This window comes from Eupeodes corollae, chromosome 1, assembly GCF_945859685.1.
Source record: "Eupeodes corollae chromosome 1, idEupCoro1.1, whole genome shotgun sequence".
In the NCBI taxonomy this organism is placed as follows: Eukaryota; Metazoa; Arthropoda; class Insecta; order Diptera; family Syrphidae; genus Eupeodes; species Eupeodes corollae.
In genome coordinates this window covers 96,245,161-96,259,599 of record NC_079147.1, presented here as the reverse complement: position 1 = coordinate 96,259,599, position 14,439 = coordinate 96,245,161, and positions in this window count along the sequence as shown.

Genomic DNA, 14,439 nt, shown 5'->3' with positions numbered 1-14,439 from the left:
GTGAATAAACCAACACTTCAATTTGACATTTTAGAATTTGTCAAATAAATATAAAATATCTTTTTCCTAAAAAATCAACCACAAATTTCCTGAAATAACAATTTATAAACAAAACCTACAAATCTTTTCCTTGCAACACTTGCTCACTATTGGCATCCGTTTTAATCCTCTACTGCAAACAACGCCATATTCTTTTATATGGCTTTTAGTTTTAAAGCTGCTATTTTCAACAGAAATGAAAATATTAAGAAACCAACGGTTACTAGATTGCATTTGTTGGTCATTGTGTCTAAGAAACATGCGTTTTTTCTGGTCTTTTTTGAACTGTTAATTTTTCAGTTTATGTAAGCAGTATGGTCTGAAAATTCACCCAGTAAAACAGTTTTTTTTAGAAGAAATAAGTGAGGTTGGTAATAATAATAATTTTTTTTACAAAATACAGATTTTGGTAGTAATATGTGTGTTTTTATTTTTGTGTAAGTGCATGCATAGTCTAGAAAATTGAGATTTTATCAAACATCCATATATGGCTGTGTATGCAGTTATGAAAATATAGATAAAAATCATTATGCCATATTTGGCTTCTTGTGTAGTAACGAAAAAGTAAAATTAGAGATCGGCTTCTCCTTATTCCAAAGTTAGAATTCCTTGCAGTTGACGAGCAAACAATTCCTACAAAATGCCGACTGGAACTGAAGCAGTACAACCCAAGAAAAACTTCACAAATGGGGTTATAAGAATCTGGTCTTAAGTGGGTTGCCAGGGTTTAGCTATGTCTTTGATCTTTTCGCTGGAAATCAACGTCATTCATATCCAAAAGATGCTCCTGACGTGCGTTGGTGTGAATGGAAATGTTGTTTCCCGATTAACTGCCACTGTAAAAAGACACAAAAACCACAAGATCTTCTTCGATAACTGATTCAATAGCCCAAAGCTTCAGGTACATTTGACCAGAACGCGACTGCTTCCATTAGGAACGGTTAGTTTGAACAGAGTGCGGTCGCAGATATATGATCAAGAGAGTGGCAGACATCGATGGTGAAAAAGTGTTCTTTGTATCGTACTACGACAACAAAGTTGTAAACATGCTATGAATTTTTGTGGGATGTAATCAAACAACAAAAAAGGAACGATGCTGCAGAAAGAAAAAAAAAATGTATTAAAATTGACTGTTCAAAAGTTATAGATGTATACAATAAATACATGGGAGATGTGAATCTCCTTGATTCGATGCTTAGTCTTTACTGGATCGGAATTCGATCAAAGAAATGGCCTAAAAAAAATGTTCTCCCATTTCTTGGGCTTTTGCGTCGTAAATGCATGGATTTTATGACGTAAAAAAGTTGGCAAAACTTTTAACAATAAGAAGGGTCGACCAGCTTCCATAACTTGTACTCCGAAATGCACTCAAAGAACGTTGTATTCCAGTCCATCGACCTCAACCCAGAAAAAAGCTAAGAACGCTTTAGCGTGACTACTCATCTGAATGAAGTCCGTAAGGATTCAGTGGAAAAGCGACAGACAGCAATGCCATAATCATTGCAAATTTCGAATTTTCATATTTTGTTCCAAATGCGGTGTTTACCTTTGCTTGAACAAAGACAGAAATTGTTTTATGTCTTTTCATATTTAAAAATACTATTTGTTTTATTTATATAAACATTATAATATAAAAATAAAATAAATACAAATATGAACTATAAATAGTCAATAAAACATAAACTTAATTATTTGTGAGAAATATCTTTACTGCATAAAACGGCATATATGGCAAAACATTTTTTGGTAGAAAAATCTCTGACTGCATACAACGCCATGTTTGGCAATTTTTTTTGTTGAAAATTTACTTTCTTTTTCGAGTTTTTTTTTATAAAAATCTTAACCAAAATGTATTAAAAGTAAATCCAGCAACAATTTTTTTTAAGTGGGTCATAATGCATGCAGTAGAGTGTTAAAATGTGTATCCCAACGGGTAAGATGATGGAGCACATTAACTCAATAATGCAGATCTGACTTCATTTTTCACATGATACAAAATAAATAATTCCTATTTATCTAATCACAATAGAATGAAATAATTGTATAAAATGTTATATTATATTTTATATGGTATTTGCAACAAGCATCATCAAAATATGCTTCTAAATTGCATTCATAAATTTCTAGTTAAAATAGTGTTCTAAATATTGTATAAAAATTCTCATAAATTTTGATGTCGGAATCGAAATTTATGAACCCCCAAAGCTCACGAAAAATGTTTTTTGATTAATGTCTCACTTTGGTTTTAAGAACTCTACGGAAATTGTGAAACATAAAATTTTCATATTTGAAAACATATTTAAAACACACATTTGTTCAATCAATCAACTATTTTTGAAATACAAGGCACAAAATTCTCAACACTCAACGATTTTTTGAGGTTATATTAATTGTGATTATTTTTTCTTTCAAATGATCAAGCTTTTAATAATTGTATAAATTCATGGTCTTATCTTAACGCGTCTATTATTTAACACAGTAATAGAATTAGGATATAACTTATAGCCTCAAGAATGCTTAAAAAATGGATTGACCGCATCCATACGTACAATGGAAATATGTCATTTTAAGTAATTCATCAAATGTAGTGATAAAATGTTTGACTTTGCGTCCACAATTTCTATTTTAAAGCAACATCTCTTTTGTCGTTTTTGAATTGATTGAATCTCAAAAAAGCTGCTGAGCTGTGAGAATATTCCGACTTGTAGGTCTGAAACTTGTTATTATATGAAGAAATGTGTAGTACAAAAATATTAAAGCAAACGGAAGTAATCATTAAAAAGTGGTTTTCAAAGCGTTGAACGATTCATAAGTATAGAAGCAGACACGAGATTTTATGATACATTGCACACAATGTTAAGAACACCAAAAGGAAGGTAATCTTAGTTTCTTGCTAACTTTCTTTCACTTTGAAGTCAAACCTTTATATTTACTGGAGTACTTGTACATTGGGATTTATTACTTAAAAATGTTTCTCCATTTTGTCTTTTGAGACATAAGACATTTTCATACAGGTTCCAGCAAAAAAATCTCCCGTATTTTTAGACGTTTATAATCAAAGCTATTTATAGATAAATGGTAATGTTTAAAACTAAGTAACTAAAGGGTGATTTTTTTGAGGTTAGGATTTTCATGCATTAGTATTTGACAGATCACGCGGGATTTCAGACATGGTGTCAAAGAGAAAGATGCTCAGTATGCTTCGACATTTCATCATGAATAGACTTACTAACGAGCAACGCTTGCAAATCATTGAATTTATTACCAAAATCAGTGTTCGGTGAGAAATGTGTTTCGCGCTCTAAGTCCGATTTATGGTCTACATAATCGACCAAGTGAGCAAACAATTAATGCGATTGTGACCAAGTTTCGCACTCAGTGTACTTTATTGGACATTAAACCAACCACACGAATGCGTACAGTGCGTACAGAAGAGAATATTGCGTCTGTTTCTGAGAGTGTTGCTGAAGACCGTGAAATGTCGATTCGTCGCCGTTCGCAGCAATTGGGTTTGTGTTATTCGACCACATGGAAGATTTTACGCAAAGATCTTGGTGTAAAACCGTATAAAATACAGCTCGTGCAAGAACTGAAGCCGAACGATCTGCCACAACGTCGAATTTTCAGTGAATGGGCCCTAGAAAAGTTGGCAGAAAATCCGCTTTTTTATCGACAAATTTTGTTCAGCGATGAGGCTCCTTTCTGGTTGAATGGCTACGTAAATAAGCAAAATTGCCGCATTTGGAGTGAAGAGGTGAAAAACCGTTCAAGAACTGCCCATGCATCCCGAAAAATGCACTGTTTGGTGTGGTTTGTACGCTGGTGGAATCATTGGACCGTATTTTATCAAAGATGCTGTTGGACGCAACGTAACGGTGAATGGCGATCGCTATCGTTTAATGTCAATGTATCGTTCGGGCTATTCCCCCCGAAATGCTCGAAAAAGTTACCCAAAATTGGACTTTCCGAATGGACCACCTAAGACGCAGCCGCGGTCAACATTTAAATGAAATTATCTCCAAAAAGTAAATGTCATGGACCAATCTAACGTTTCAAATAAAGAATCGATGAGATTTTCAAATTTTATGCGTTTTTTTTTTTTTAAAGTTCTCAAGCTCTTAAAAAATCACCGTTTATTTGATTTAATTTAAAAAAATGTGATACAAATTTTCCGTTCAATTGTTTATTTAATTGTCATTAACTTTTATAATATGGGAGATCTTTTTGCCGGGCTCATCTTTTTGCCGGACCTGTATAATGTTAAGAGATTTGAAAGCTGTTGAACACATCAATTAAAATTTAACACAATCCTTTACGAGTGCGTTCAGAATGTACATGGTGAAAGGTTTGTCCACAGTGTTTCAAATGTACTTACATACCCATGATTCTTATTCTGATTGCCTAATTTATGTTTCCTATTTTAAGCTTTAGATGTATTTTTCATCCCTTTTATCTAAGTTATATTTTTAGACGCTAATGTTTAAGTTTGGACGTTTCTTTTTTAATAATTTTTGTTGTTCACTAATAACTTTAAGTAAAGATAAGAACTATTTAAAGTTGAAGAAATTTAACAGTTTTGAAATATTCTTCCACACATTAAGCGGAGTTTGTAATAAAACAAAAATATTTTCACTATACATTAAAGATTGTGAAAGGAAATTGAATGAAAGAAGTCTGCTTGCATTCTAGTATAGGTACCTTTAATCATTGAAGTAATTAATGACAAGTTTTTCCGAGCCAAAGGAGCTTTAATAGTCGCAACTATGTTAAATTGTATATTTATTAAGATACGTGATCTTAAAGAATTTAACCTTATCTACCATTACTGATTTCTAACATATATAATCACGGATAGCCCGGAAATAATCTTAGCTGCAGGCCCAATTTTTGGTGACTTTTTGAAAGAATTTTTGCCGTATATTGGGAACAATATGTCAAATGTTGTCCTTTAAGTGGTCAATCGTTTTGGATTTTTTGGCGTCGACTATCGACCTTATATCGGCGTTAAATGGCACAATCTTATTCCCATTTACGGATCCGTGACCATATTATTACCAAACTTTTCCTTCGATAAATTACGAGCACGAGCTTTGTGACATCTTGTTCCGTCTTGTTGAAATGTCAGCTTCAGCACATCATTGTGGTTAAAGTGATAAACAAAAAAGTCAGAATTATCATGGCTCCATAGAGGTCACCATATTGACTGTAACCTTCTAGCCACTATTGTTTTTAAAGAAGTACGTATCAATTATCACTTTGGGATAATCATCACTCTCCAAATACTGCAAAAAAGTTCCACGCGGTACGTATTTCGTATTCGAAAAGAATAAATTGTCAATCGATTTCCAAAATACAAATTAACTATGAAGGTTAATGAGCATGCTAATGGAAAAGCAATAAATTATCTAAACGAAAAATTATTGGGCGGAAGGAAGACATAATAAATACAATAAAATTGTCTCTAATGTGGTCTCGATATCGTTTTTATATGTTACACATGTACCTATACCATATCAATTGTGGCAAGTTTAATTGAGTTTTTATATAACGACTATGTCTAAGTACAATTATTATTTGATAAGTTAAATTAGTGCTTCAAACCGGAAAACGTATGTTATAATCATGTTTTGTAAAATTGAAGCAAAGCTTTAGATATAAAGGATGATAGTTGCAAGAAAAGTTAATGGCTACTTTTTATGTTTTGAAAGTTGAAACCGTAATACTGTGTTGACAGTGTTTATTAAGATTCTGCATTTCCTGGTGAACCTTCTAGTGACAGAAAAAAAATGATCTGGTCTCAAATTCATAGAGCACTTTTACTGATGAATTGTGTTTAGTGATTAAACTCATTTCTGATTAAATGGATTCGTCAATATGCATAATTACGGTACATGGAATAAAGACATTCCGCTAGCTCAAAATAAAAATAGTTGGCGAAACAGTTCGTTAAGAACTAAGGCCTAGTGAATTACAAGTCTTAACCATTTGTGTGTGCGAGTCATGTCAAAGGGTCTATACTTTTATATGAAATTTGAACGGCTTATTTGAGAAAGTACTTTTGATTAAAAGAATTATACATTTGGATGATTTGTCAATTCCTAGCTAGGGTCAGTACCATTGAGAAAAAAATCTTTAACAATGATTTATAATTTTGACTAAGTTGATGTTTATGTTTGTTTTGAGAACAATTAAGTGGTGATTCTCAACAAAGCCGATGAGAATCACCACTTAATTGTTCTCAAATCAAACATAAAAATCTTTAACTTTCACAGGTAGGGCATTATAATTAAGTATTGGTGTGTCTTACATACTTGCAACCAGACGGCATATTTATAGTCCATGTTTCTTTTGAAATGAAAAAGAGACGTTATGGCGACGGATTGATTTTTTTTTTCAAAAAATAATCAGCTAAAAATCTATCCAATAGGGTTCCTAGCAGCGCAACTTTTCATATTACTGCACCCTTAACTTTTAATTTTTTCTAAAACTAAGTTTTTCACAACCTGTTTTCTAAAAATGATTCTGTTAACGGACTAAATTTAATTTATTGGAAAAAGAACTGCAAATTTGACTGAACCAATGGATTATGGAAATTGTAGATGAGGCGGTCATATGTCATTTTAACGGGTTATCCGCTTTTTGGTCTTAAAACTATTGGGCTAGAATTTAAAATCTGCCAAACTTAGTTGTTAAACCAATTTTTTTGTCAGTTGAATCTCTAACATTTACGAAAATGGATCGCTTTACTATCGCACAAAGCATACAAATTGTTAAGATCTACTACAAAAATGTGGCCCAACAGTCCGTAGAGAACCAGGGCCTTGAACCTTACTTCTTCGAAAACAACGATGGAACAGCTGTCACCTGAGCTGTTCGGAGCGTTATGGTCATATAATAACCGATTTTCTTAGATGCTATAGAAGAATACGACTTGGAGAATATGTAGTTTCAACAATGAGGGTGCTACATGCCACACAGCTAGAGCGAATTCATTTTTATTGCAAGAGACATTTGGTGGCTGCGAAATTTCCCGTCGTGGCTATCAACTTGCCATCTAGATCATGCGATTTGACACCGCTGAAATTTGCTTGTGAGGCTAAGCAAAAGACCGTGTTTATGCTGATAAACCTTTAAATCTTGAGCACTTAGAAACCAACTTTCGTCAAGTTATGGCTGAGATACCGCCTAATATGTGTCAAAAATTAACTCAAAAGAATCGATGCTTGCAACATTTCGCGTGGTGGTTATTAAAATGATGAACAATTTTACACATAACTTCAACATTCCAACTTAACATATAATAAAAAAGAAAATCATGAAATAAAATATTTATATGTGTTTTATTAACGTTTATTTTTGAAACCGCAAAATCGATAACTTTATTTAAATAAATGTCTGTCTTGTATTGATTACATATGTATACTTTAATTCTCAAGATTTCAAAAATATATCCCATGGATATCTACGTAAATACAAAGTTTAATCGAAAAAAACACACCAATAATAGGTTTAAAAACAGAAAGTAATTTTTCCCAGCTTCTCGGCTGTACTTTTATTTTAAAATAACAAAACAAATTTTTAAAATTAACAAAATTCTGACAGTAGATTATAAAAGAATTTTAGAAAACTTTTGGGAGAAATCTGTTAATTTTATTTAATATTTGTGTGTACTTTAAAAGTTCTGAAAGTTTTATCAGTAAATCCTAAAAACTGTATCCATGTACAGCTTTATATGCAATTTTCAACATTTAATTGGCAGACAGGCATCATTTGCTATGCAATCTTAAGAATAAAACTAACGCCATCTCTTAGAAAGGGGCAGAACTCTCAATGAAAATCCGTCAACTATAGAAAATAAAGCAATAAAAAATGTAATAAAAATCTTGGTTGGCACCATAAATGTTCTTTGCGTTGTTTTCCTTATATAGATACAACATGCATATAGAACACCCATCGCACTTATCGTCCATTTGAAAGGTACTCTTAAGTGCTTGAGACACTGTGGTTGGACACACAGGGTAGCCCAAATGTCACTTATGGGATGCCATTAAATTCACTAAATCACCATTGAATTGATTGATTTTGTCTGAAGAATAAACCAGACACGATGATGAACGTTGACCATGGACAGGACATCTTTATGTGATGAGAAATTGCTAGACATGCAATCAATATATACTCACATACATAAGTAGAAGAAACCAAACAGCCCCATAAAGCAATAACTGTACCTATAGTGCAATTGCAAACGCCACCATGATGAGCAAACATAATGAACATGTTTAACTTCTTTCCGCCATGGATATGACGTGGTGTCCTTTGACGTTGTCGTTCGTCGACGCATCGTTGGCGTTTCTAATTGGCCTGATTTAAAGAGATTCTATGGATTTCTTCATTTTTTTTTTCTCAAAAAACACTGAAGTGTGGGAATATCGCCATCAAGGGGATTGTTTTTTGTATATTTCATGGGGAGTCAAGGTTCAATGACCGTTTTTGTGCAAAAAAATAAATGTGCACAGGTGTTATAGGGATTGCAATAATAGCATGTTACTCCGATGTTCACTTCAACCCCTGTGTAAAGTTAATTTTCGCTAAAAGGACATTAAACCCATGTGCAAGGGTAGATATACATACATATGCACATACATCCACAATAGATACAAAAAAAAGATATTCTAAGTTAATGTAGCCAAACCATCCCTTAATTCTGATGGAACATCATAGTCATTAGTTTTGCAAACTTCTATGGCGATGTGAAAATTGCGGCAGCGCCTAGTCATGCGCAATGTCGAGATGGAATCCCTTTTAAGCATCCCCTATTATTTTGGATGTAAAGAATAGGATGTTAAATAGAAACAGGTTTTTTCTTTTTCCATTTAACATATTTTCAGATATTAACATTTCTATTTTGATATAAAAATAATGGAATTTCAAGAAATATCAAATATGGGAACTTATTATGAGAGAGTGTAATTTTATATAGAGGCTTACAAAAAACTATCACTGCTAAAAAAGTATTCTAAGTTATCTACGAGTATACCTAATATTTCAATCGATATTTTTCTATGCAATGAAAAGAAATATTATTTCAGCCATAATGATTTTAAGAAGACTTTTGAAAAAAAAAACAAAAATATTTGAGAATGTATTTAAGGAAAATTATGTGTCGTAGCTGATTTTCTCATTTCATGGCGAAAACGTTTGTTTTAAACAATTTGATGTTTCTTTAAAAGCTATAACTATTTAAAGTTAGATGTATTTAAAATTTAAAAAAAAGTGGCAAATTAAGTTAATGATGTTTGGATGTATAGTATTCTGCGAAAGTCTAAAACAAAATTAGTGTTTTCTGCTAATTTTTAGGTCAGGTTAGATTAATGTGGTATCCTAAAGTATTGTGCTTTCCTAAAAAAAATGATAAGACATATGACATTATTTTTTGTTCAGGCTCATAATCGAGCGGGAAATTGGGCCATAGTTTCCTTGCAATGACACAAGTTTCAAGGCATTTTCATCTTTCATTGGTTTTTTGGAGTATCTTGTTACCAACGAAGTGTTTTAATGTTTAGTTCTAGAAATTAATCGAAAACATTAAAAACAATTTTTCAATGGTACACATTTAAATTTATTTTAAAAACTTCCCCAAATTATGCAATTCTTATCAAAAGACCTCTCACCAGTTCTTACAATTCCTTATAATTATTATAATATTATTATTATTGCCTTAGTTTGATGATTATATTGATGTGCAATATTATCAACTGAATGTTTTAAAGCGTTAAGAGAAAAAGTATTGTATTTGAAACAAACTTGCAACATTAAAACTATGCAATCATAAATTCAAAATGTGTATATTAATTTAAAAATAAAAAACTAGGTAACATTTTAATAAGTTAATAATGTTGGTTATTTGCACAAGCCTCCCCCAAGGCTATCCGTTTGTCTCTATTTTTGGATTTGTAGTATACCAATTTGTGTTTATGCTGGTCTCCATTTCGTTGACATTTTTGTCCATCTTTGTTCCTAAAGTCTAGACAAATGTCCTGCCAAGCTCCATTTAGCCGTTTTGTTCTATTTATGACGTCAATAATTTTCGTTCTTTTGCGAATATCTTCATTTCGTAACCTTTCACTTGGTCGTAAGTTCAGAATTTTTCTTTCCATTCTAGAATGACATATCTTTAGCTGGTAAAGTGTTTCTACAGTCAAGCTCAATCTTTGTAGCCCGTAAGAAAGGATCGGTAGAAAAGCAGTGTCGAAGATACATTTCATTGTGTTTGCACTTCGGTTTAGTTGTAAATTATTTTTTAGAGCTCCAGAATTGTGTCCAGCTGTTTGTGTTGCGTCTGTTAATTTCTTCATTTTCTTGGTTCTTTAATGATTTAAGCTGTCCCAAAATTGCGTAATGTTTTACGTACTCAATATATTCTTGTTCCAACGTTATATCGTCTTTTGTGTGATTTGCAATGAATTTAGTTTTGGATTTTTTCATTTCAAGTGCATAACTTTTACACAAGGTCCGCATGTCTTGAATGTAAGTAGCTTTTGTAGAAATATGAGCCATATCATCTACAAATCTTAAGTTAAGTTCTTAAAGGATTGTTAAGTTATGTGAAATAAGTTTTGCTCACTATTTTTTAATGTCGCTTTCATTTGTAGTGATAATAAAAAAAAACTAGCTGTTTAGCTTGAAGCATTCCAAGACTAGTGCATTTTGTTTAACAGCAAATTTTCAAGCCAGAAGCAATAATTATTTAATAACACATTTAAAGTTAAAATGGCGAGTAAAAGTAATTTTCAGTTGGGTATTAGGGTAACAGTGGTAACAATAGTCTCCAAACCAAGTTTTTGATAACAAAAATATAGTATTTGGATTTTCTCAAAAGAACTGGATGGATTTTCTCTAAAACGTTTGTTCCTTACTTGGTTACTTTTGATAAGACTTTTATTTTGTTTTCAAATTATCTCAGGATCTTATAAACCAATTTAAAAAATTTTTATTCCTAAGCAAGTGTCTAAATAATATATTTAATATATTTATGGATTTTATAAATATATATAATTCAATATAATTCAAACCCGGTCAACTATTTTAAACGCAATCAAAAAACTTATATTTACAAGCACTAAATATCTGGATGATACAAATTTTATATTTTACCCGTTTCAATTTCTAAGCAATATAGCAAACATTTCTAAGCAATATAGCAAACATTTAAATGAATTAAAAGCTATTGAGAGAGTACTGTAAGCCATCTCAACATCAGGCCGACATAAACTTGTGCATTGAAAGAAGATGTCCGTGGAAAATTTCGACAAAAAAATTAGTATGTTTTAGAAAACCCATGAAATCACTTTATAATGCAATATTACAATTTTTGTATATTTTGAAACATCCTTTAAAATTCCCAAACAAAAATCATTAAGAAAATCTAAACTTGAGCTTGTAGCATAATGTACTTAGACTTAACCTAGTTATTTTAACCTGATTTTGTTTAAGAGAATCTTTAAAATTAAATAGTATTATTTCGATAATATTTTACATTTGCATATATTTTTACTTAAAAAATATAGAAAATAAAATTCCTTACAGCTTCAATATAAATACTTAATATTAATATGAAAATAATTTAACTGAGAAACAATTATTCTTAAGAGAAAACCTATAAGAAAAAACCTTATATATATATATATATTTAAAAACTTAAAATTGCACATAAACCCAAAGGCGATATAAATAAAATATTTAATTTAAGAGATTAAAAATTAGGTCATTATCAGAATAAGAATTTTTTCTAAAAAAAAAGGTCTTGCAAATTATACATTAGCCTTATCTTGAAACCTGACTGTAGAATAATGACTTGACAAATTTAGCACTAATTTTAATATTTTTTTTACACTCTTTGAAGTTTTGTATGTATGTTTCAGAGCAGTTAAACCACACCGGAGCTCCATAAGTAAGTATAGGCTGGAAAATAGTTTTGAAAATCAAAATTTTATTATGCACACCAAAACCTGATTTGCGGTTTATGAACGGGTATAAAATTCCTATTAAATGATCAGATAGCTAATCGTGTTGGCGATATATTTTTCAAAAGTCCGTTTCTTGTCAAGTGTCAAAAAAAGTGTAATATTTTCATTTGAATAGGAGAAGCTTCATTGACTGCTATCACTAAAAGTTTAATAATGGTAGAACTCATACTCCAACTATGGACTGGTACCAAAAAGGATGAAAATCTACATTTAATGGAATACAAATTTGAATAATTTACAAACCAACATTAAACCTGATCTTTAAATTTATCTTTATATATTTCATGATATTCATATAAACATTTCTTATTTGACAAATCATAGAAAGTACTTGCGGTTTTATTGTTGGAATAATAAATAGACAAATTTCATCACCTTTAGTTCTTGGTAGTTAGAGTTAGAAGAGTTTATTTGAAAAATGGTTTTAGAATTAACAATTATCATACTATATTCATAAGATTGACAATGTATTTAAGTTTAATTGTATAGTTAACCTAGTTGTTTAATTAAACGTTTCCTTAGCGGATACGTTGTCTATAGCGCAATTCGGTTGTAATATATTTATATACAATTTTCTAGCCTACTTTTTTATTCAGAACTTTCAATTTCTCGGCCAATTCCATCGCAGCTGCTCCAAAATATTTTATACGAAACTCTTTCAAAACAGGACATCTTGACATGAGGTGGTGTACATCTTCTCTTTCATTAAGATTGCATAGGTCGCATAGTATCGGCAGCTTTGGTTGATGCGGAATTTAATTTAAATGTAATAGTTCACCTCTAACTTTAAATATAACGTTTATCATACTTATGGGGAAACGGTTAAGGAGGTATTTTCGTTCTTGAAGATCTAAATTTATTTGACTGTAAAACATTCTATGTTGCAAAGATTAAGCTTTCTCTGTAAAACTTCTATACGCGACATGGCTTAACTTCTCTTTTATTGTTTTAAAATTGTCTTTTAGATCTGAAATGCTTATATAACGTATAAAAATTCGATACTTTCAAGTTAGCTTAGAGCCAAATCCTCTCACTTTTTGACTAGATTACCCCTTTTTAAGTATACTTGTCTCGCCAATTTTATTTCGTCCATTTCCATCACCTTAATAATAATGTAGTCAAAATGCAGCTTTAAGGTCCTTAAGAACAATGGAGGTTCAGTTGTTTCCAAATGTAGCATATAAATTAGTAGTTTGAACTATAGTTTTAGTTGTTCAAGTATAAGACTCCAGAAACCATTTAATACCAATTTTAGTAGATCAAACTATTGTGTAAAAAGCCCCTCAGAACAATTTTCTACTATATTTCAACAATTTTTTAATCTCTATCTAAATACTAAGGCACTTTAAATGAAATAGGAAAAGCTTAAACGAATAGTTAAAAATAAAGAACTGTACGCGATTCGATCGATAAATTTGTATAGAAATGCTGTCATCAATTAGGAACTTTCCAAAAATGTTACTCATCAGAGCAGTAAATCAAAATCTTAAATCATTTTAAAAATATAAGGAAGTCAGGAAAATTTTACCGAAAAAATTTAATATTCTGCGAAAACCGTACTTGATGGATTTTTATTAAATTCCATTCAGTAGTTATGTATAATGTTCTTTGTAAGCTAAGAAAGTTGTGTTTTTTACTATCAACCCAACAAAACTGTACTTTCTCAATTCAATGGAATTCATTAAGCATGTGGACTTACTTGAACCAAGTTTTAGAAGTTGGGAAACAACTGCTTTATAGTACAACAAATATTAAAAATAGATGTTTTAAAAATGCTGTCACAATTCTCAGTAAAGCTAAAGTTTCAACTTCAAAAAAAAAAAAACTGTATTAGCTCCAAATTGTTGTTACTGGAGAAAAAATCCAAATTTTAAGAAGATAACAACACAGTCCAATGAACTAAGCTGTACCTGAACGAAGAGCATTTAATATTCAAAGCAGAGAACACGTAGTGAGTGTACCTACTTATAGGAATATCTAACATTTATGGTTTAGTTTAAGGTACCGTCGGTAAAATAATTTCTGTAGTTGGCACAGGATCAACATTTGAATTTTTAATTTAATTTTCAATTTACTTTGAGCTCATAAAGTAGGTAACTATAAATTTACCTTCCATCTAACTATCTCTCATCATGCTCAAGTCAGCGTTTTCTAATGTCAAACTTTTCTGGAGCCATCTTAAATTTGTTCTATACCAAGCAGCTTCAATTCCCCGTAGAATGTATCCCAAAAGTATATTTATCTTAATTATGCCCAAAATGTATACCGTAGATAAGCAATTTTCTTCCTTGGCATGTATATGTAGGTATAAGAGTATGTATATCCTGGTATACTGGGATAATATATATATATAATTAAGCTCCAAACCACT